The following is a 22,076-nucleotide window of genomic DNA, read 5'->3' as shown; positions in this document are numbered from 1 at the left end:
ACTGCCTGTGGTCCCAGCTACTCAGGAGGCTGAGGTGGGAGGATTGCTTGAGCCCAGGAGTCAAGGCTGCAGTGAGCTATGACTGTGCCACTGCACTCCAGCCTTGGCAACAGAGCAAGAACTTATTGCTAAAAAAAATTTTTTTTAATTAAAAAAATTCCAGCCTGGCTAATATGGTGAAATTCTGTATCTACTAAAAATACAAAAATTAGCCAGGTGTGGTGGCAGGTGCCTGTAGTCCCAGCTACTCAGGAGGCTGAGGAGATCGCACCACTGCACTCTGGCCTGGGCGACAGAGCAAGACTGTCTCAAAAAAAAAAAAAAATTATATATGTATATAATTTGTCAGTTTATAATAAAACAATTAAAAAAACAATCAAATTCCCATTGCCAAGACCATGTGAGTATCACTATATGACCTACTGCTCTGCTCGGAGCCATGGAGGCTTCAAGGCCCTTCTTCCTGGAGTTCAGGTGAACACTGTCCTTTCTGTGGAGTAGCGGTGGGTGCTGCCGTCTATTGAAGAAATGCCTCTGCACGGGTGCAAGGCCATGCCTCTGTAAAGCCTACCTCTGCTTCCCTCTGGATGCTGGCTCTTCTTGCTAGAACAAGTCTCCCCGGCAGTTAAGGACCACTCCTGGGTCCTGCCTTTGCCATGGGTTCCCGGTGATGTAACTCTTCCTCAACTCATTGCTATCATCCTCCTCCCAGGCCAGGTGAAGACACAGAAGCCTTTCCACCCCCAGCCCAAAGCTGATACACAGCCTCCATGTGCAACCCCAAGTAGGGGACACAAATAGATCACTCAAAGCAGAAAGAGCGGGGCTCATCAGAAGACTTGGGCCAAGAGCTGTTCAGATCCCAGAGTTAACTGTGGGAAATGTCATCAGTGATATTATAGCCCAGGAAGTGAGCCTTGGCTGGGTGAGTTCTTGGATCCATGCACATCAAGTGGTTTGAATCAGCAGATAATTTCTCATGGTCGAATGTTTCCCTCAGCTGCTCCAACGATTTTTCTAGAGAAGGAAGAGTCTGCAGGATTTAAAGGGTGTGGGAATGAGGGAAAGATCTCCTGAGGATGGGCAAGGTGACATGTCTTGTCTGCAGAGCCAGAGGCACAGCCTGCTCCTCGTTGGTGCAACAGGGCTTGGAGATTACCCGTGAGGTTAGCAAACCCCAGCCTTTGTGAACCAAATGCCAGTTCCTCTGCCGGCACAATTCCCTTAGGATTTCAGGGCTACCCTGGCTTTTGCTTCCAGTCAATGCTGTGGAGCCGTCACAAAGCCAGAGATCTTGCCAAGGGGCAGTGTTTGATTCCAAGATCCGCCCTGGAACCTTCCATGTCTTGAATCAGGCCTCAGTGCTCTGATCAATCGCTAAGGATCCCCATCTTGGTCTCTGCCTTGAGACACTGGTAAGGAGGTGTTTAGAAGAAGCAGAAGGGGCTGGGCGCAGTGGCTCACGCCTGTAATCTCTGTGCTTTGGAAGGCCGAGGTGGGTGGATCACTTGAGGTCAGGAGTTCGAGACCAACCTGGCCAACATGGCAAAACCCCGCCTCTACTAAAAATACAAAACTTAGCCAGGTGCAGGGGTGATGCACCTGTAGTTCCAGCTACTCAGAAGGGTGAGGGATGAGAATTGTTTGAACCCAGGAGGTGGAGTTTGCAGTGAGCCAAGATCTCACCACTGTACTCCAGCCTGGGCAACAGAGTGAGACTCCATCTCAAAAAAAAAAAAAAAAAAAGAAGAAGAAGAAGAAGAGGGAGAGGAAAAAGGAGAAGGAGACGGAGACAAAGAAGAGCCCAGATGTTGCAGAACCCACGTTGTGCAAAGGTTAGAAGCTCAGGCCTGACCCAGACTGAGTGGGGCACAGCCTGGCTCTGTCGCTTACTGCATCAGGATGGATTCATTTAACTTCCCATGACTTTATTTTCCTCAGCTGTAGAACTGTACCAACTTTGTGTGGTGTTATAAGAAATAGATGAGGTCATATATGTAAAAGTTTTTTGTGTGTTTGGTTTTGGTTTTTTGGCAGAGTCTCACTGTCACCCAGGCTGGAGTGCAGTGGCACGATCTCGGCTCACTGCAAGCTCTACCTCCTGGGCTCAAGCGATTCTTCTGCCTCAGCCTCCGGAGTAGCTGGGACTACAGGCGCCCGCCACCATGCCCGGCTAATTTTTTGTATTTTTAGTAGAGACGGGGTTTCACCATGTTAGCCAGGATGGTCTCGATCTCCTGATCTTGTGATCTGCCTGCCTCAGCCTCACAAGTGCTGGGATTACAGGCATGAGCCACGGCTCCCGGCTGTAAAACATTTATAAGACAAGCTGAAATGTTATCATCCTTATTCTCCTAAATTCCATCCTTCTCTCTTGCTGTGTTTTCTGCCTCCCAGGCTTTGCTCACAGTAGATTTAGCGCACTGCAGATAATTCCACTGTTCTAAGGCAGCATCGCTGGACAGAAAGGGCCTTTCTTAATAAAGCTGCATTTTCTCCCTTCTGTGTGCTGTTGTTGTTGTTTGTAAATTGTGATAAAATACACAGAACATAAAATTTACCATCTGAATCATTTTCAAGCGTACATTTTAGTGGCATTCCTTCAGTATTTTCATATTGCTGTGCAACCGTCACCATCTCCTAAACCCTTTCATCTTGTAAAACTGAAACTCCGTCCCTGTTAAACAATTCCCCGTCTCCCCTTCTCCGACTCTCTTGGCAACCACCCTTCTCTTTTCTGTCTCTGTGAATTTGACTACTCTAGGGACCTCGCATAAGTGGAATCAAACCGTATTTGTCTTTTTGTGGCTGGCTGATTTCACTTAGGAAAATGCCAAGATTCAACACAGTTGTAGCACAGGTCAGAAAGTCCTTGAGGTTTGTTTCTTTCGTGTAAGATCTTACCCAAAGTGACAGGAAAAGCTCATCAACTTCATCTCTTCAGCCTCCTAGCTCTCCCGCATTTGTAAACACCTGGTTTGAGGGGCAACAATTTAATTTGTTGCTTCGTTGTTACATAACAAGAATCACCAATATGCTAGCCAAGGATAGACGGGTCTTCATCTTACCTTGATTCAGGCAGTTCTACACTTTAGGGTCACTGCAATCCTCCATTATTTTATTTTTTCTTATTTTGGGGAGGGAGACAGAGTCTTGCTCTGTCACCCAGGCTGGAGTACAGTGGCGCAATCTCGGCTTACTGCAGCCCCCACCTCCCAGGTTCAAACAAATTCTCCTGCCTCAGCCACCCGAGTAGCTGGGATCACAGGCGCATGCCACCACGCCCGGTTAATTTTTGTATTTTTAGCAGAGAGTGGGTTTTGCCACGTTGGCCAGGCTGGTCTCAAACTCCTGGCCTCAAGTGATCCTCCCACCTCAGCCTCCCAAAGTGCTGGGATTACAGGCATGAGCCACTGTACCTAGTCAATAATCTTCCATTCTTTGTGCCAGTTTCTATATCAGGACTCTTCCCAGGGTAAGCAACAGAAAGCCTAACCCACGTTGGCTTTGGCAAAAAAAAAAAAAAAAAGAAAGGAATTCATTGCCTTATGTAACTGAAAGTTCAGAGTGGAGAGGAAGGGTTCCGAGTATTGCCTGAACCAGGCACTTCGGCTGTGTCGTCAAGACAAGCTCCAGGCCGCGTGCGGTGGCTCACACCTGTAATCCCAGCACTTTGGGAGGCCGAGATGGGTGGATCACAAGGTCAGGACTTCGAGACCAGTCTGGTCAACATGGTGAAACCCCATCGCTACTAAAAATACGAAAATTAGGTGTGTTGGCGGGCACCTGTAATTCCAACTACTTGGGAGGCTGAGGCAGGAGAATCGCTTGAACTCAGGAGGTGAAGGTTGCAGCGAGGGGAGATTGCGCCATTGCACTCCAGCCTGGGCAACAAGAGCGAAACTGTCTCAAAAATAAAATAGAGCAAATAAAAATTAAAATTTTTAAAATTTTAAAAATTAAAAAAAAAAAAATACGACGAGCACCGTCTCTCTTTGTTCTTCACCATGTGAGCTTTATTCCTGGACTCCACACCATAAGAACTTGGCTTCCAGCACTCCAGGTCAGTATCTCCTCATGTGTGAAGCCAGCAGAAAAAAGAGAGCTTCTCTTCCTTTAATACTTCAAAGAAAGTCCTGGTCATGATTGGCACTGTCCCAGCATGGGTTCTGGGTCCATCTCTGAACCAGTCATGGTGGTAAGGCCTGAGTCATCTGCCCAACAATGGGCCACCTCCACCTAAATCAAAGAACTGAAAATGGGGAAGACATGATTCCCCATCAAAATTCAGGCTACTATTATAAGAGGAAAGGGGAGAGCTTCCCGGGGAAGAAAAGGCCACATATACACTGGAATAGTATGCATCTGTTTAAAAGGAATAATGCTGATGTGTATATCCTGATTTGGAACAATCTCCAAGATACATTAAGTTAGAAAAAAGCAAGGTGCAGAAGACATGTGCATGTGGATGAGTGTGTGTGTTTGTAGAGGCATGAAGATTTTTGGAAGGATACACAAGACATAGTTAATGGTGTTTATCTCTGTAGTGCAGACCTGGCTGGGTAGGGTGGAATGAAGACTCTTTTTGTTTTCTAGCCTTCTGATGTTTAACTGCGTACATGTGCATTTTCAGTGAATACCAACTAGCCAGGCCCAGTGGTTTAATTCCATTCAGAACATCTATATTAGAATTTTTACCCCTACAGAGAATGGAGAATACCACTAGATAGGTGTGTGTAGGTGTAGGTGTGTGGAGTCTGTGAACTGGAAGAGATTTTGATAGCAAAGCCCAGGGATCTAGAGCAGGAGCTGGGGCAAAGCAAATCCCCCCCATTGCATTTTTTTGTTGCTGTTGGGGGCAGAGGCTGGGGATACCTTCAGCTGAAAAGGGGAACTTGGGGCTCAGCCGTAAGAGCTCAAGGCTGGGGATAGGGAGGGCTAGTCTCTGTGCACGCCTGGATTTGGGGTCCAATGATCCTTTGGAGGAGCTCAGAACACTGCAAGCCCACCCAGGCCCTTCCTTTGTACCCTGGCCCCAAAGCTGCCCCGGAAGTGCTTATTTTGCTTTGGCCGTTAACGCCACTCACCATTGCTTATGGGAGGTGATTAATGTTTATATGTGAGGTGATTAATGTTTATGTCTAGCTACCGGGTTTTTTAAATAAAATTATTTTCTTTTTTGTTTTGCTTAGTTTTGTTTTTTGAGACAGTCTCGCTCTGTCGCCAGGCTGGAGTGCAGTGGCACGATCTCGGCTCACTGCATCCTCCACCTTCGGGTTCAAGCGATTCTCCTGCCTCAGCCTCCCGAGTAGCTGGGACTACAGGCGCCCGCCACCACACCCGGCTAATTTTTTGTATTTTAGTAGAGACAGCTTCATCACATTCTTGACCTAGAATTCCAGAGCAGGCCAGGAACAGTGGCTCACACCTGTAATCCCAGCACTCTGGGAGGCCAAGGTGGGAGGATCAGTTGAGCCCAGGAGTTCAAGACCAGTCTGGGCAATATAGTGAGACTCCTGTGTCTATTTTATTATTAAAAATAAAGAAAGAAAGAAAAAGTAGAATTCTAGAGTATGGAGTTACCACAATTATTTCATTATTCTATTTTGTTGTTGTTGTTTTTTCTTTGTTTTTTGAGACAGGATCTCACTCTGTCACCCAGGTTGGAGTACAGCAGAGCAATCATAGCTCACTGTAGCCTCAACCTCCTGGCCTTAAGCCATCTCCCCGCCTTAGCTTTCTGAGTAGCTGGGACTACAGGTACATATCACCATTAACCCCATTGCTGATTTTTAAAAATTATTTTTTGTAGAGATGGTGTCCCACTATGTTGCCCTGGCTGGTCTCAAACTCCTGAGCTCAAGCAATCCTCCTACTTCAGCCTCCCAAAGTGCTGGGATTACAGGTATGAGCCACTGTGCCCGTCCTATTCTTCTATTGATGGACATTTAAATTGTTACTTTTTTTTTTTTTTTTTTGAGACAGGGTCACCCTCTGTCACCCAGGCATACAGTGGTGTTATGGAGTACAGTGGTGTTATCACAGCTCACTGCAGCCTTGACCTCCCAGGCTCAAGTGACCCTCCTGCCTCAGCCTCCTGAGTAGCTGGGGCTATAGGCAAATGCCACCATGCCCAGCTAATTTTTGTATTTTTTGTAGCAATGGGGTCTCGCTATGTTGCCAAGGCTGATCTCAAACTCCTGCCTCAGGTGATCCTCCTGCTTCAGCCTCCCAAACTAAATTTTTATTACAATGCTGCAAGGAACATCCTAGCACATACACTTCTGCGCCCTTGTGGAAGTATTTCTGTGGAAGAAATTTCCAGAAGTGGAATTACTGGGTCAGAAGCTGTCTGAAATTGTAGAATTTGATTTTGAGGTAAAGAATACCCTATGAGTGAACACTCTGCAGACCAGAGGGGCAGAAAATGATACACATGATTATTTATTCATGGTGAACTGTGAAGTGTGCTGGAGGGGATGCCGTTGGCAGGCCTGCTCAGAAATGTTCCAGTCACTGCCTTCCTGCTAGGACAGGAAATGTGCAGAGAAGGATCCTGGCTCAGCGTGCCCCTGATCCCACTGCTAGACCTTGGGAAGGGGGTTTTTGGGGGTTTTTGTTGTTGTTGTTTTTGTTTTCAAGACAGAGTCTTGCTCTGTCACCCAGGCTGGAGTGCAATGGTGCCATCTCAGCTCACTGCAGCCTCTGCCTCCCGGGTTCAAACAATTCTCCTGCCTCAACCTCCCGAGTAGGTGGGATTACGGGGGTGCGCCACCACACCTGGCTAATTTTTGTATTTTTAGTAGGGACGGGGTTTCACCATGTTGGCCAGGCTGGTCTCAAACTCCTGATCTCAGGTGATCCGACTGCCTCAGCCTCCCACAGTGCTGGGATTACAGGTGTGAGCCACCGTGCCCGGCCTTGGGAAGGGTTTTGATGGCGGCCTCAGGAGTAGTCATGAAGTGAACACACCACACACTGTGAACACACAGCTGATAGAGAAGTCCTCGGACTCACAGTAGGTGCTGCTCTGTAAAAAGAACAGCGCCCCCAGGTGTCATGCAGATGCCAGCACCTGTTCTCACGCAACCAGCGGCTGGCCTTTGCATTTAGAGAAGGCAGGGTTCAATTTCTCTTCTTCTGAAACTCGCCAGCAAATGTTTGCTGTCTAAACTTCTTCTTAACTAATGTTAATACAGTATGACACAATAAGACTCCAGGAGAGTCTTAGTGAGTGAGTGTTCTCATTTTGGGAGTGACCAAAGGCCCATGGTATGGAATTGTGTAGAAGGACACTCCCAGAGCTAGCAGATGAGCCTCCCAGTTAGTCAGTGTCCACATGTCACCGCCGTTTCACTGCCACACCCGCATTACTGAACTCTCTGTGCTGCTCCGAAACTGATAGGAACTGGCACAATGGCTTGAAAAATGGTCAAGCAATTGGAAAGTTTGTTGGAAATGGAAATGGAAAGGTGGTCACCTGCTGTGCAGTAGGAGAACAGGCAAAGGAACAACTTTAGATTGCATTTTTTTTTTTTTTTTTTTTGAGACGGAGTCCCAGTTTGTCGCCCAGGCTGGAGTGCAGTGGTGCAATCTCAGCTCACTGCATCCTCCACCTCCCAGGTTCAAGTGATTCTCCTGCCTCAGCTTCCTGAGCAGCTGGGATTACAGGCACGCACCACCACCCCCGGCTAATTTTTGTATTTTTAGTAGTGACTGGGTTTCACCATGTTGGCCAGGCTGGTCTTGAACTCCTCACCTCAGGTGATCTGCCCACCTCGGCCTCCCAAAGTGCTGGGATTACAGGCGCCAGCCACCATGCCTGGCCTGGACTGCGATTTTTAAAGGAGCCAAATAAACGTTCTCATATTTCAAGCTTCCTCAACTTCCACACTCTCCATATTTTTGACTAGAAACTTCCTCATTTCAGGGGGCTGTCCTGTGCATAGTAGGATGTTTGGCGGCATCCCTGGTGTCAACCCACCAGCTGCCAGTAGCAACCCCTGGCTTCCAGTTGTGACAACCAAAAATGTTTCTGGAACCACTTCCATATTTGAACGTTTGGTTCAGGAAGGTCTTGAGAAGTAGCTCTCTGGAAGGCCAAGCAGCAGCTGTGTGTCCTGCCCACAACCGTAGGGACCTCTTTGGATTTTGGTAACTATTTTTTTATGTGGAAATAATATGAAACATTTATTAGATATACTGGACAAAAACAGAACTAAGTACTCCAACTCTACTGCAGCATTACAAAATCCATCCCTTCACCACAGTGTAAGATTTAAGGGCAACCTGCCCAAGGATGCATGTTTTGTTGTTGTTGTTGTTGTTGTTTTTGAGACAGAGTTTCGCTCCTGTTGCCCAGGCTGGAGTGAAATGGCACGATCTTGGCTCACCACAACCTCCGCCTCCCGGGTTCAAGCGATTCTCCTGCCTCAGCTTCCCGAGTAGCTGGGATTACAGGCATGCGCCACCATGCCTGGCTAATTTTGTATTTTTAGTAGAGAAAGGGTTTCTCCTTGTTGGTCGGTCTGGTCTCAAACTCCCGACCTCAGGTGATCGCCTGCCTTGGCCTCCCAAAGTGCTGGGATTACAGGTGTGAGCCACCGCGCCCAGGCGGATGCATGTTACATAAAACACAGCAAGATTGCTGCGGCCCTGCCAAGTACTTCCAGTCCCTACCCAGGTCCTACTGAATACTGGTGGTCCCAATTAGTTTTATTGAAATAATTTTTTTTTTTTTGAGACGGAGTCTAGTTCTGTCTAGTGCGATGACATGATCTCTGCTCACTGTAACCTCTGCCTCCCGAGTTCAAGTGATGCTCCTGCCTCAGCCTCCTGAGTAGCTGGGATTACAGGTGTGTGCCACCATGCCTGGCTAATTTTTGTATTTTTAGTAGAGACGGAATTTAACCATGTTGGTCAGACTGGTCTCAAACTCCTGACCTCGCAATCCACCCACCTCGGCCTCCTAAAGTGCTAGGATTACAGGTGTGAGCCACCGTGCCTGGTCTGAAATAAACCTTTAAAGGAAAAGATAAAGCATTTCAAAAGACAAGTCAAAATGCTTCGGGAACAACATGTCCAACACAAGCTTTATCTTCAAATGACTTATGTTTGCCTCGCACTAATAAACTTTTATTTCACTCAGTTAGGGCAATAATCTTCCATACATAAGTATCTTTTCCTTGTCCAATAATTCAAAGGAAAAAAAATCCAAAATGATTAGTGAAGAAAAATATAAGAATTAAGAGACCCTTTAAATTTGTTTTAAGTATTTTTAAGGTTTAAAAAGTGTTTAACGTTTGTAATTCCTAGCAGAAAAACATTATCTGAATGAGTACCCTAATGGCAAACCTCTGTAAAATGCTTCAGCTGCATTTGGAGAAGAGGGGTAGGGATTATCTTCAAAGCATCCCAGCTCTCTTGATGAGAAAGTCAGAGATACACTGGCTTGTATTATTGCAACATCCATAAGGTGATCTAGGTTACTTTTCCTTCGGCAAGGGTTTTTTTTTTTTTCTTTTTTCTTTTCTTTCTTTTTTTTTTTTTTTTTTTAACAGAGTCTTGCTCTGTTGCCCAGGCTGGAGTATAGTGGCATATGGTCTCGGCTCACTGTAACCTCTGCCTCTTGGGTTCAAGCAATTCTCCTGCCTCAGGATCCGAGTAGCTGGGATTACAGGCGTGTGCCACCACGCCCGGCTAATTTTTGTATTTTTAGTAGAGACGGGGTTTCACCATGTTGGTCAGGCTGGTCTCGAACTCCCGACCTCGTGATCCACCCGCCTCAGCCTCCCAAACTGCTGGGACTACAGGTGTGAGCCACTGCATCTGGCGTAAGGGCTTTCTTTATCAGAAGAGCATTATGCTTGACTGCCAACTTTGGCTGATAATTTACTGATAAGATCCATAATCTTTGCGTTGCTCTGGTATTTTGACACATTTGCTGGGTTCTGAGCCACATCCTGGAAGGCCACCATAACTTCTGGATCCTGCATGGCTGCAAGAACCTCTGGATCACGAAGAATTTCATTGAGTCCAGGGATTCCGGCCATTCCAGCCATGCCTCCTCCCATCCCAGACATTCTTCCGGGAAAATGACCAGGCACTCCCCCAGGAAGGCCACCTGGAAAAGAGCCACACTGAGCTCCTGACTGTCGTCTGGCTTCTTCCTCCCTCCGGCCTCTCTCACGCTCTTCTTGAGCCTTCTTAACTGTTTCTATTCTTTTTTTCATCTTCACGTTTTCGCTCATACTTTCTCCGATGTTCTGCAATTTTCTGTGCCCCAGGTTGAACTTCTTTCAGCATTGCACTAGCATCTTCATCATAATCCAATTTACAGGCAAGTCTGTGTGCTTTCCCTCACCACTTGTAAGGCTGAGCTGAATCAGGATTTATTTATTTATTTATTTATTTTAGATGGAGTCTCGCTCTGTCACACAGGTTGGAGCACAGTGGCGCAATCTTGGCTCACTGCAACCTCCACAACCCAGGTTCAAGCAATTCTCTGCCTCAGCCTCCTGAGTAGCTGGGATTACAGGCGCTTACCACCACGCCCAGCTAATTTTTGTATTTTTAGTAGAGATGGGGTTTTACCTTCTTGGCCAGGCTGGTCTTGAACTCTGACCTCGTGATCCACCCGCCTCGCCCTCCCAGTGCTGGGATTACAGGCGTGAGCCACCGTGCCTAGCCCAGGATTTATATCAATGGCTCTATCACAGTCTCAGATGGCAGCATTTGGCTTCCATAATTTGACAAAGACGCTGGCCCTCTTGGCATACAAAATGGCCAAGTGAGGATTCAGCTTGATGGCATCTGTGAACAACTCAATGGCTTTCTGCAGTTCACCATCATTTAGGGCTTCAATAGCAGTCACTTTCTTATCATTTGCCTGATCCATCATCTCCTCTTATCTCTGCATTCTTATCTCCCATTTCTTGAGGGGCATCGGTGCCTCTTTCAATCACACCTTCATTGTCAATTTCTAGATCACTTTCCTCACTTGACGGTTTGTCTGCCTTTAAGTCTTCCTCCACCTTCTTACTGTCAGGTGTTTCTTCCTTGGTATTTTCTTCTGATTTAGCTTTCTGAGTAGCAGGTGGTACTTTACCCCCATGCTCTCCACTCACTCCCTCAGGAAGCGTATTTCCTCGGTGTGCAGAACACTCGGATCCTGCTTACACATTTTCACAAAGGCCCGAAGCTTGTTCACTTTGCTGGCGTCCACAGTCGGGAGGCGGTGGGCGAGGCTGAGGAGCTGCGGCCCGGTTCCAGGCCCAGGCGCTGGCTTGGCGTGACCGTGCAAAAGGTGACTTTTGGTAATTATTATTAGGCGTTTTCCCTTATCCAGACCTGAGGCCTGGATTCAGCCCCCATGGGGCAGAGTGAGACACCATCGACCTCATGGGGTTAGTTCAGGGCTGCAATTAAACGATACACATGAACATGTATTGCAAATGAATGTAAGAGGTAAAGACTAGAGAAAGCTATCTCCAGATCGCTTTTCAAATATGCCCAGACCTTGATTCACATTTTAGGGGATAAAAGCAGGGTTCTTTTTTTCCCTCACATTCTATGATCCAATTAAATAGGTATCCAAAGTTGTATGAATAAGCATTGTTTCCTGTTTTTAAAACAGTATTTTCATTTTGGTTCCTGTTTTTAAAACAGTATTTTCATTTTGGTTCTTTTCTTTTTTTTTTTTTGGAGACAAGGTCTCGCTCTGTTGCCCAGGCTGGAGTGCAGTGGTGTGATCTCCGCTCACTGCAACCTCTGCCTCCTGGGTTCAAGCGATTCTCCTGCCTCAGCCTCTCAAGTAGCCGGGATTACAGGCGCGGGCCACTAGGTTCAAATAATTTTTGTATTTTTAGTAGAAATGGGATTTCACCATGTTGACCAGGCTAGTTTCGAACTCCTGGCCTCAAGCGACCCACCCGCCTAGGCCTCTCAAAGTGCTGGGATTACAAGCATGAGCCACCACGCCCGGCCTTGTATTTTCATTTTGATTGGGGCAAAAATACAACCTTTAAATCTTTTTTTCCCCCAACTTTTATTTTAGATTCAAGGGGTACGTGTGCAGGTTTGTGAGCTGGACATATGGTGTGATGCCGAGGTTTGGGGTAGACATGATTCCTTCCCCCAAGTGCTGAGCACGGTATCCAACCGTTTTTCAACCTTGCCCTTCTCCCTCCCCCATCTAGGAGTCCCCAGGGTCTACTGTTCCCATCTTTATGTCCATAAGTACCCAATGTCTAGCTCCCACTTATAAGTGAGAACATGCAACCGGCCAGGTGTGGTGGCTCACGTCTGTAATCCCAGCACTTTGGGAGGTTGAGGTGGGTGGATCACTTGAGGTTGGGAGTTCGAGACCAACCTGACCAAAATGGAGAACCCTCCCCCCATCTCTATCAAAAATACAAAATTAGCCGGGGGTGGTGGCGCATGCCTGTGATCCCAGCTACTCGGGAGGCTGAGGCAGGAGAATCTCTTGAACCCGGGAGGCCGAGGTTGCCGTGACCCGAGATTGCGCTATTGCACTCCAGCCTAGGCAACAAGAGCGAAATTCCATCTCAAAAAAAAAAAAAAAGGTTAGATAATGCATGTTTGGTTTGTTTTCAGTTCCTGTGTTAATTCACTTAGGATAATGGCCTCCAGCTGCATCCTTGTTGCTGCAAAGGACTCCACACCTTTAAATCTTTATTTTCCCTGGTTTGGCTTTGGAAACAACAGGTTACAGCCTTTCTGAAGCCCCATCCCATTCTTCACTCTTTCCCAGTTTATTAACCAACAGGTGACACCAATGGCCTCTGACAGCCTCGACCCTGGAATCCTGAGCAGACGCCCAGGAACCTGTGCCCGGCACATTCGCAGGGCAGAGCGAATTCACATCAAGCTCCCAAACACACCCTGTTGTTGCTGTTGTGTTATGTAATTTTAGTCATTATTTCGTTTACAAGCTGTGAGCACACAGAGCCACTCTGGTTCCGCCCTTGGATCGCCGCTCCCGAGCTGCGGAGGCCCACCTGGGCATCCCCAAGTGCTGAGATTACAGGCGTGAGCCAACGCCCCCCGCCGGAATGCTTTTGAGTCACATCTCCCGAGTCTCCTGCTCTCTCCAGCCTTGCGTTGCCTTCGTGGCCTCAAGGCCCCCGCCTTGCGTCCCCTCTTTGCCTCTGCAATCCTGCGTGGGAGCGCGGTCCCGCAGCGCTTTTCTTTCCTGTTACGTGCGGTCGCCCTCTAGTGACAACAAGGACGCACTGCTACGTTCCCACGCGAAGGCTTCCACCGCTGCGGCTCTGGGGCTTCTGGTCTGCGCGGGAGAACTCTGCGGCCCCGGAGTGCACCTCATCCGGACTCTGGTGAGGAGCATCACTGGGGGCTCTTGGCTCTTCGGCAACACGCGGCCTGGGGCCGACTCCCCAGAGGAAGGCTGGTCTAATGCAAACACTGGATCATGTTGACTGAATCCCCAGCGTCTCCAGAGCAGACGACTTGTCTGGAAGTCCCGCGGGCTTAGGAAATCCCATCGTTTGTTGGCAGGTGGGAAAAGTGTTCAGAGATGGGGCCGGGTGCGGTGGCTCACGCCTGTAATCCCAGCACTTTGGGAAGCCGAGGCGGGCAGAGCACTTAAGGCCAGGAGTTCGAGACTAGCTTGACAAACATAACGAATCCCCGTCTCTATTAAAAATGCAAAAATTAGCCCTGTGTAATGGTGCACGACTGTAATACCAACTACTTGGGAGGCTGAGGCAGGAGAATCCTTTGAACCCAGAAGGTGGAGGTTGCAGTGAACCGAGATCACACCACTGCACTCCAGCCTGGGCAACAGAGCCAGATTCCATCTCAAAAGCAAAAACAAAACTGTTCAGGGAGACAAGGATATGAGAGGGGGCTCCAGCACTGACTAGAAGGCCTGCCCCCTGCCCTCCCTGAGGGCACCTCCATTATAGACCCTGAAGACAGGGAGAGCAGAACTCCTAGGTCCCAGAACAGTCTCTTTAGAGCTATTCAGAACTACCTCGCTCCCCACCACCCTTCCCACAGGCACAGCCACCAGGAGCAAGCACCTTCTGCACCCAGCAAGCATCCAGGCAGGGGACAAACTCCCAAGGGGAAGGAGGTTTTGGTGGCCAAAACAGACCCTGAGTTAGCTTAGCGGCCAGAGAAACTGAGATCTGCAGAAGGCCAGGTGGGCCTGGTCAGCGCACCTGAGCCGCCACAGGCCTTGCCGAGGTCACCCCTTCAACTTTTGAAATACATTTTCTGCATCATCATTGTGAAGACCTCTCAAAAGTGACGATAGCTTCAACACCTGTTTTTTTTGTTTGTTTTTGTTTTTGTTTTGAGACAGAGTCTTGCTCTGCCGCCCAGGCTAGAGTGCAGTGGCCGGATCTCAGCTCACTGCAAGCTCGGCCTCCCGGGTTTACACCATTCTCCTGCCTCAGCCTCCCGAGCAGCTGGGAACTACAGGCGCCCGCCACCTCACCTGGCTAGTTTTTTTGTGTTTTTAGTAGAGACGGGGTTTCACCATGTTAGCCAGGATGGTCTCGATCTCCTGACTTCGTGATCAACCCATCTCGGCCACCCAAAGCAACGCCTGTTTTAGTTGATGTGTTTTGCTTGCAGAAATGTGAAAGTTTTCTGCCTGAATATCACAGTGTGCCATTCTCAAGTGCTATGATCAGACTAGCTCTCATGCTGGCTGAGTCAGGGTATTTAACTCTGGTATTAAATCTGGATAAAAGCCATCCATCATCTCAGTTTGGGGCTCTGAAGAATCGGATAGAAAACAGCCCTCCCTGGCCGGGCGTGGTGGCTCACGCCTGTAATTCCAGCACTTTGGGAGGCCGAGATGGGCGGATCACGAGGTCAGGAGATCGAGACCATCCTGACTAACACGGTGAAACCCCATCTCTACTAAAAATACAGAAAAAATTAGCCGGGCGCGGTGGCGGGGGCCTGTAGTCCCAACCACATGGGAGGCTGAGGCAGGAGAATGGCGTGAACCCGGGAGGCGGAGCTTGCAGTGAGTGGAGATGTCGGCACCGCACTCCAGCCTGGACAACAAAGCGAGACTCTGTCTCAAAAAAAAAAAAGAAAAGAAAACAGCCCTCCCATGCCCTGTGACAGCCTCCTGGGCAAAAAAGCAGTGGACTCAGTAAGCCAGCTGGTAGAGCTCCCGCCTGGAACCAGGGCTCCTTCTGTTGTTGCTCATGAGTGGGTTTCAGGTTGTGACCCCCTGAAACGGAAATGTATAGGTATTTACTAGGGAGAAGTTTCCCAACTTTTACTGGCATTTTCAAGGAATCTATATACAAACCAATTTGGAACTACTTCCCTAGGAACTCCCATTACCCACGAGTAAAATAGTAAACCGATTTTTCCTGAACTGTAAAAGGTTCATCACGAAACTAGAATTGTTAGCAATGAAAGCAAAAGCTTTAAACTTGACAGTGCTCGATTTCCCAAGCTGGGCCTTGAAATTCCTGTCAAGGTTACATATGTGGATTTATAAAGTGCAGTCTGAGCCCCTGTGATCACAAAATGGCAAATGATTTTGTCCTCAGGGGCCTGGTGTCTCTGATGGGTACTCAGTAGTAGGGGTGTCTATTCCCTTAGGGAGGAGGGTGGACCTTGGTGGATCCATGGACTTGGTCCCAAGATTGTTAGAGATGTTAGATTTGTCCCTTAGAAGGTCACCTCTATATGTCGGAGGTAGTGGCTCGTGCCTGTAATCCCAGCACTTTGGGAGGCTGAGGTGGGCGGATCACTTGAGCTCAGGAGCTCGAGACCAGTCTGGGCAACATGGTAAAACCCCGTCTCTACTAAAAAAAAAAAAAAATAAATAAATAAATAAATAAATAGCCTGGTGTGGTAGCACACACCTGTAATCGCAGCTACTCAGGAGGCTGAGGCATGAGAACCATTTGAACCTGGAAGGCGGAGATTGTAGTGAGAAGAGATTGAGTCACTGCACTCGAGCCTGGGCACGGAGTAAGACTCTTGTTTCAAAAAAAAAAGAGAAGGTCACATCTATAGAAGGTTTTTGTTCACTTCAGCCAGAGCTAAGTGATGGCTGACAATTTCCACTTGGCTGACGCACTCATAATATTTTTTTGTTTTTGTTTTTGTTTTTGAGACGGGGTCTTGCTCTGTCACACAGGCCAGAGTACACTGGCACAATCTCGGCTCACTGCAACCTCCGCCTCCTGGGTTCAAGCAATTCTCCTGCCTCAGCCTCCTAAGTAACTGGGATTACAGGTGCCTGCCACCATGAATGGCTAATTTTTGTATTTTTAATAGAGGTGGGGTTTCACCATGTTGCCCAGGCTGGTCTCGAACTCCTGAGCTCAAGTGACCTGCCCACCTCAGTCTCCCAAAGTGCTGGGATTACAGATAAGAGCCACTGTGCCCGGCTTCAAGATGTTTTTGATTAGGACCCAAACTGTCCAACTTTCTCTTTCTCCCATTCATCTGACCCTAATCCTCCTCTACTCTTCACCCTTAAAATATTTATATCTGCTTAGACTTCAGCAAAGCGAAACTCTGCATCCTGAAAACCTCAGCAGGCGTTTTGGGCCACATGTTCATGGCAACATAATCTGGATCCTATTCGTGGGGTCTGCGGTAGGGAACATTCTCACTTTGCATTAAGAAAAGGACAACCAGATACCAACTTTTATAGAATGAAATTAGGAAATTTTAGCAAAGCATTTAAACTATTTTCTTTTCTTTTTTTTTTTTTTGAGATGGAGTCTTGCTCTGTCACCCAGGCTGGAGTGCAGTGGCGCAATGTTGGCTCTCCACCTCCCAGGTTCAAGCAATTCTCCTGCCTCAACCTCCTGAGTAGCTGGGACTACAGGCGTGTGCACCACGTCCAGCTAATTTTTTCATATTTTTAGTAGAGATGGGATTTTACCATGCTGGGCAGGCTGGTCTCGAACTCCTGACCTCAAATGATCTGCCTGCCTCGGCCTCCCAAAGTGCTGGGATTACAGGCATGAACCACCGCGCCCGGCCTAAACTATTTTCTGAAGTAGATTTCCCCTGAAGCCAGAGGCTCCTCATCAGACATTTATTCTTCTCTAACTGACGAATGTGGCTTTTACTCTGGGGAGAAAAGCCTCTTTGTGGGCTGTGACCATCTGCCTCCAGCCACCTGGCTCCTCGTATTTGACAGGCTGGCGATCATGTTATGCTTGTACCACAGAGGACTGTGCAGATATCTGACCAGATAGTCTCGCTGCTTGGAAAGCGCATGTCTGACGCAACCCCGCCTGATGCCGTCATGAACCCTCCTCCCCAGCCAAGCCGTATGCATGGATGTTAGTGTTGGTGTGCTGTAGTGTCATTGTGTGCCCCCAATCTCCCTTAAAGACCACGGTTATTGCCAGAGTTATTAACCTGGGCCAAGGAGGAACTCCTACAACTCCCACTTCCAGGGCAGTGAGGGAATTTCAGGCTTTTTCTGGGCCACAGTTGATTTGCACCCTTGAGGGTGGTCCCAACAGGTACAGAAGAGCTTGGCACAAAATGCCCATGGATAGCAAGTCCTGGCTGGGGGGTTCTCCCTGCCATTGCCAGTTTTGGGTCAATAGGGGCACGGAGGGCTGGATGTGAGGCGGGAGGCAGGATGTGACCCTGAGCCCCCAGAGAAAAAGGACACATGGTTTGGATTAAGGCCCAAAGGAAGATCTGGCCTTGAAGTGTGCTGGTGTCACGGCCTGCAGGACGGAGTGACTGCGATTTGGGAGCAGGGTGTGGAGAATACCTGGATTCTAGGGCTGCTCCCTTTTGGGGTGTGTGAGTGTCCCTGGAAAGGCACGGTGGTCATGTGAGCTCCCTCCTCTGTTTCACATGGGCAAGTCCTTGAGTATTCAGGATCCTCCCAATATCCGACAGCTCTCAGGAAGCATCCCCTCCTGTCCTGAGGTGGGCAGAGGAGATGGAGAGAACAGGTGAAGGCAGGTGAGAGGGAGCCGTCACAGAAGCAAGACAGGATTGAGATGCACCAGGGCCTGGCCGGACGGTGGACCTCAGACTGAGGACAGGCAGAGGTGACCAGGCCAGTTCAGTCCCGATAGAGCCAACGCCGGGGCCCAAGAGACCGTCAGGCAAAACTGAACCCTGGAGAGCTGTGGCGCCGCTGAGGCTTTGCGTCTACCCTTTAATCCGGGGTAGCCCAGACTGCTGGCTGCCTCCAGCCCTGCCATCTAGCCTGACATCCAGCTTTACTGCAGTGGACTGACTTCCCTGGGAGGACCATGCTCTTAGATCCAGGTGGAACCAGAATCTGGTGGGTTTGAAATGGATTCAATCTCTTTGTCCTCATTGAGCTCCACATAGTCAGGCCAAAGTGGGTAGCCAGGATCTTGTGAGGAGACCCCCAGGTCTTCCTCTGCAGTCTGGCAACCCACTGGGGCCCGGGCACAGGCTGTAGGAGAGGGGCTGTTCACCAGGGCTGTGCATTCAGCAGAGCAGACTGTGGGCTGCTTAGCCCCAGAGAGTGCCATTCACCCGATGCAGATGTGAATGACATCCCTGGAGCTGAGCCACTCATCATCCCCGCTCCTGACAGTGACAAAAACACCCCGCTGAGGGCTAGAGAGAGTCTGGTTTAAAATTAGCCCTTTCACTTTCCTATTGAGTCATTACCCAAAAAAAGAGAGATTTTCTGCTTCCTTCTCTGAAGAGGGCAGTTGAACTTTTTATCCTGAAAATGGAAGTGTGCCTAGCCTCAGGGGAGAGTTGAGTGTTTTGTTTTTAAAAGCCTAGACTTATAAAATAATAATAATACAGGAGGTTTGGAATCAAGGAAGCCTCCGTGGACTGAGACCTAAAAATAGCCCAAAGATGGAGGAGGCTGATGGGACAGGTGTTCCCAGAGGGTCTGGGGAGGCGGCAGGCCCCCAGACTGTGGAGGGTGTGAGTGAAGGCTGCCTGTAGGGGGTGGCCCTGAAAGTGTGGGCAGGTGCAATGGCTGTCAATGCCACATAAAGGGCATCTACATCCTAAAGAGTGAAAGACTGGTACCCAGAAACTACATCTACATCAGGCAGAAGAAGCAGCAAAATTCTGACCCACAGCCCAAGAGTGAGCATCCTTTTTCAGGACGTGAATAAGCCCTGGGGTCCTTGTTTACTCTCTTGGGAAGAGGTAGCACCAGAATGCACACATTGTGGAGTTCTCATGTATCTTTATAAATGAGGTCTGGAGCTGGATACAGTGTAACTCGGGGAAACAGGGAAGGTGACATTTCTCATACCTGAGTGTTAAGAAGCACATTGCTACTCATCAGTGACTTTTAGGAGCCCTGTCCACCTAAGGGACAACAGTAATGCAGAAATAGGAGAGGAAGTTGATAGGATTCAACCAACAAATAGTTCATCTCCAAAGCTGTTTCCTAAGGTTCGGTGGGGTTGGACTTTAAAGAAAGTGAGGTTGGGGCCGGGCGCGGTGGCTCAAGCCTGTAATCCCAGCACTTTGGGAGGCCGAGACGGGCGGATCACGAGGTCAGGAGATCGAGACCATCCTGGCTAACATGGTGAAACCCCGTCTCTACTAAAAAATACAAAAAACTAGCCGGGCGAGGTGGCGGGCGCCTGTAGTCCCAGCTACTCGGGAGGCTGAGGCAGGAGAATGGCGTAAACCCGGGAGGCGGAGCTTGCAGTGAGCCGAGATCGCGCCACTGCACTCCAGCCTGGGTGACAGAGCCAGACTCCGTCTCAAAAAAAAAAAAAAAAAAAAAAGTGAGGTCGGGAGCCAGGCGTGGTGACTCATGCCTGTAATCCCAGCCCTTGGGAGGCTGAGGCAGGCAGATCACTTGAGGTCAGGAGTTCGAGACCAGTCTCGCCAACATGATGAAATCCCGTCTCTACTAAAAATACAAAAATTAGCCGGACATGGTGGCACACGCCTGTGCTCCCAGCCACTCGGGAGGGTGAGGCAGAAGAATCGCTTGAACCCAGGAGGTGGAGGTTGTAGTGAGCTGAGATCGCGCCACTGCACTCCAGCCTGGGTGACAAGAGCGAAACTCCGTCTCAAAAAGAAAGTGAGATCAGGGACATCAGGGATAAGCACGTTGCAGACATGATGGTTGAGCTAGGAGATCTCCCTTTAAAAACTCTCCCCTGGCTGGGCAGGTTGGACAATACCTGTAATCCCAGCATTTTGGGAGGTCAAGGTGGGAGGTTCGTTTGGAGGCCAGGAATTTGAGACCAGCCTGGGCAACATGACCAAGACCCTGTCTCTTAAATTAAAAAAAATAAATAATTAGCCAGGCATGGGCCAGGCGTGGTGGCTCACGCCTGTAATCCCAGCACTTTGGGAGGCAGAGGCGGGCGGATCACAAGATCAGAAGATTGAGACCATCCTGGCTAACATGGTGAAACCCCGTCTCTACTAAAAAATACAAAAAAATTAGCCGGGCATGGTGGCGGGCACCTGTAGTCCCAGCTACTCGGGAGGTTGAGGCAGGAGAACAGCGTGAACCCGGGAGGCAGAGCTTGCAGTGAGCCAAGATCGCGCCACTGCACTCCAGCCTGGGCGACAGAGAGAGACTCAGTCTCAAAAAAAAAGAAAAGAAAAAAAATTAGCCAGGCATTGTGCTATGTCCCTGCAGTCCCAGCTACTCAGGAGGCTGAGGCAAAAGGATTCCTTGAGCCCAGGAGATAAAGGCTGCAGTTATTATGATTGCACCACTGAGCTGTGATCACACCACTGCACTCTAGCCAAAGTGACAGAGCAAGACCCTGTCTCTTAGACATAAATTTAAAAATAAATTTTAAAACTCCCTTAAAAATCTCTTGCTTAAAAAATGAAGCACATGGGCTGGGCACAGTGGCCCACGCCTATAATCCCAACACTTTGAGAGGCGAAGGCAGGTGGATCATCTGAAGTCAGGAGTTCAAGACCAGCTTGGCCAACATTGTGAGACCCCGCTGTACTAAAAACACAAAAATTAGTTGGCAGTGGTGGCACGCACCTGTAACCCCAGCTACTTGGGAGGCTGAGGTGGGAGAATCACCTGAACCTGGGAGGCAGAGGTTGCAGTGAGCTGAGATCATGCCACTGCACTCCACCTGGGTGATACAGCAAGACTCTGTCTCAAAACAAAACAAAACAAGGCCAGGCACCATGGCTCACGCTTGTAATCTCAGCACTTTGGGAGGCCAAGGTGGGCAGATCACTTGAGGTCAGGAGTTCGAGACTAGCCTGGTCAACATGGTGAAACCCCGTCTCTACTAAAAATACAAAAATTAGCCAGGCATGATGTCGCACGCCTGTAGTCCCAGCTACTCGGGAGGCTGAGGCAGCAGAATTGCTTGAACCCAGGAGGTGGAGGTTGCAGTGAGCCAAGATCACGCCACTGCACTCCAGCCTGTGTGACAGAGCAAGACGCCATTTCAAAAAAAACAAAACAAAAAAGCCAAAGCAGATGGTCACCAAATCACACATATATCCAAATACAAGATCATTCATATAAGGTGGGGGAGATACTGCAGCACGGCCTCTCCTTCTACCTGCAGGGAGTTTTCTGAAGGGAAGAAAGAGCCATGATTAGGCGGAAGAGGAACTGGAGAAATCACAATAGATGAGGGGACCCCAGTATGAGGCAGTAGCACTAAGATTACAGGAGAATAGTAAACTCTAGACCAAGCAGGCAGGATCCCGTCTAAGGGGCAAGATTGAGTGGATGGTTTTCAATGGCAGGTTTTCACAGCAGGCTAATGGATTCAGCTTTAAATGAGAGGGAAAAAGGGAAGGGAATGGCCAGGAACTATGTTGGGACAGACAACTGGGCCAAGCTTCAGGTGAGACTGACCTAAGGAGAGTCTGGCAGGATATGGAGTCCAGGACCTGGGCAGACTGGCCCTATGCTCAGGGGTTAGACAGGGAAACTGCTGTGTGTTGAATGTATTCACCAGAATTCATGTGTGGGAAATTTGGTCCCCAACGTGGCAGTGTTAGGAGGTGAGGTTAGTAAGAGGTGAATAGATCATTAAGTGAAATCAATGCCTCTCTTGAGAGCATAAATGGGTAAATTATTCACTCACTTGCCCTTCGCCTCTGCTGCCATG

General features: G+C 48.8%; 1 pseudogene; it reads right to left on the bottom strand.

The window, feature by feature from the left end:
• Nucleotides 1-9,860: 9,860 nt before the first annotated feature.
• Nucleotides 9,861-11,373, bottom strand: LOC102117702 (hsc70-interacting protein pseudogene; annotated as a pseudogene).
• Between the last annotated feature and the right edge of the window lie 10,703 nt (nt 11,374-22,076).

This window comes from Macaca fascicularis, chromosome 3 (assembly GCF_037993035.2).
Source record: "Macaca fascicularis isolate 582-1 chromosome 3, T2T-MFA8v1.1".
Classification (NCBI taxonomy): domain Eukaryota; kingdom Metazoa; phylum Chordata; class Mammalia; order Primates; family Cercopithecidae; genus Macaca; species Macaca fascicularis.
The sequence above is the reverse complement of the archived record's forward strand: the minus strand, read 5'-3'. Positions and strand labels throughout refer to the sequence as shown.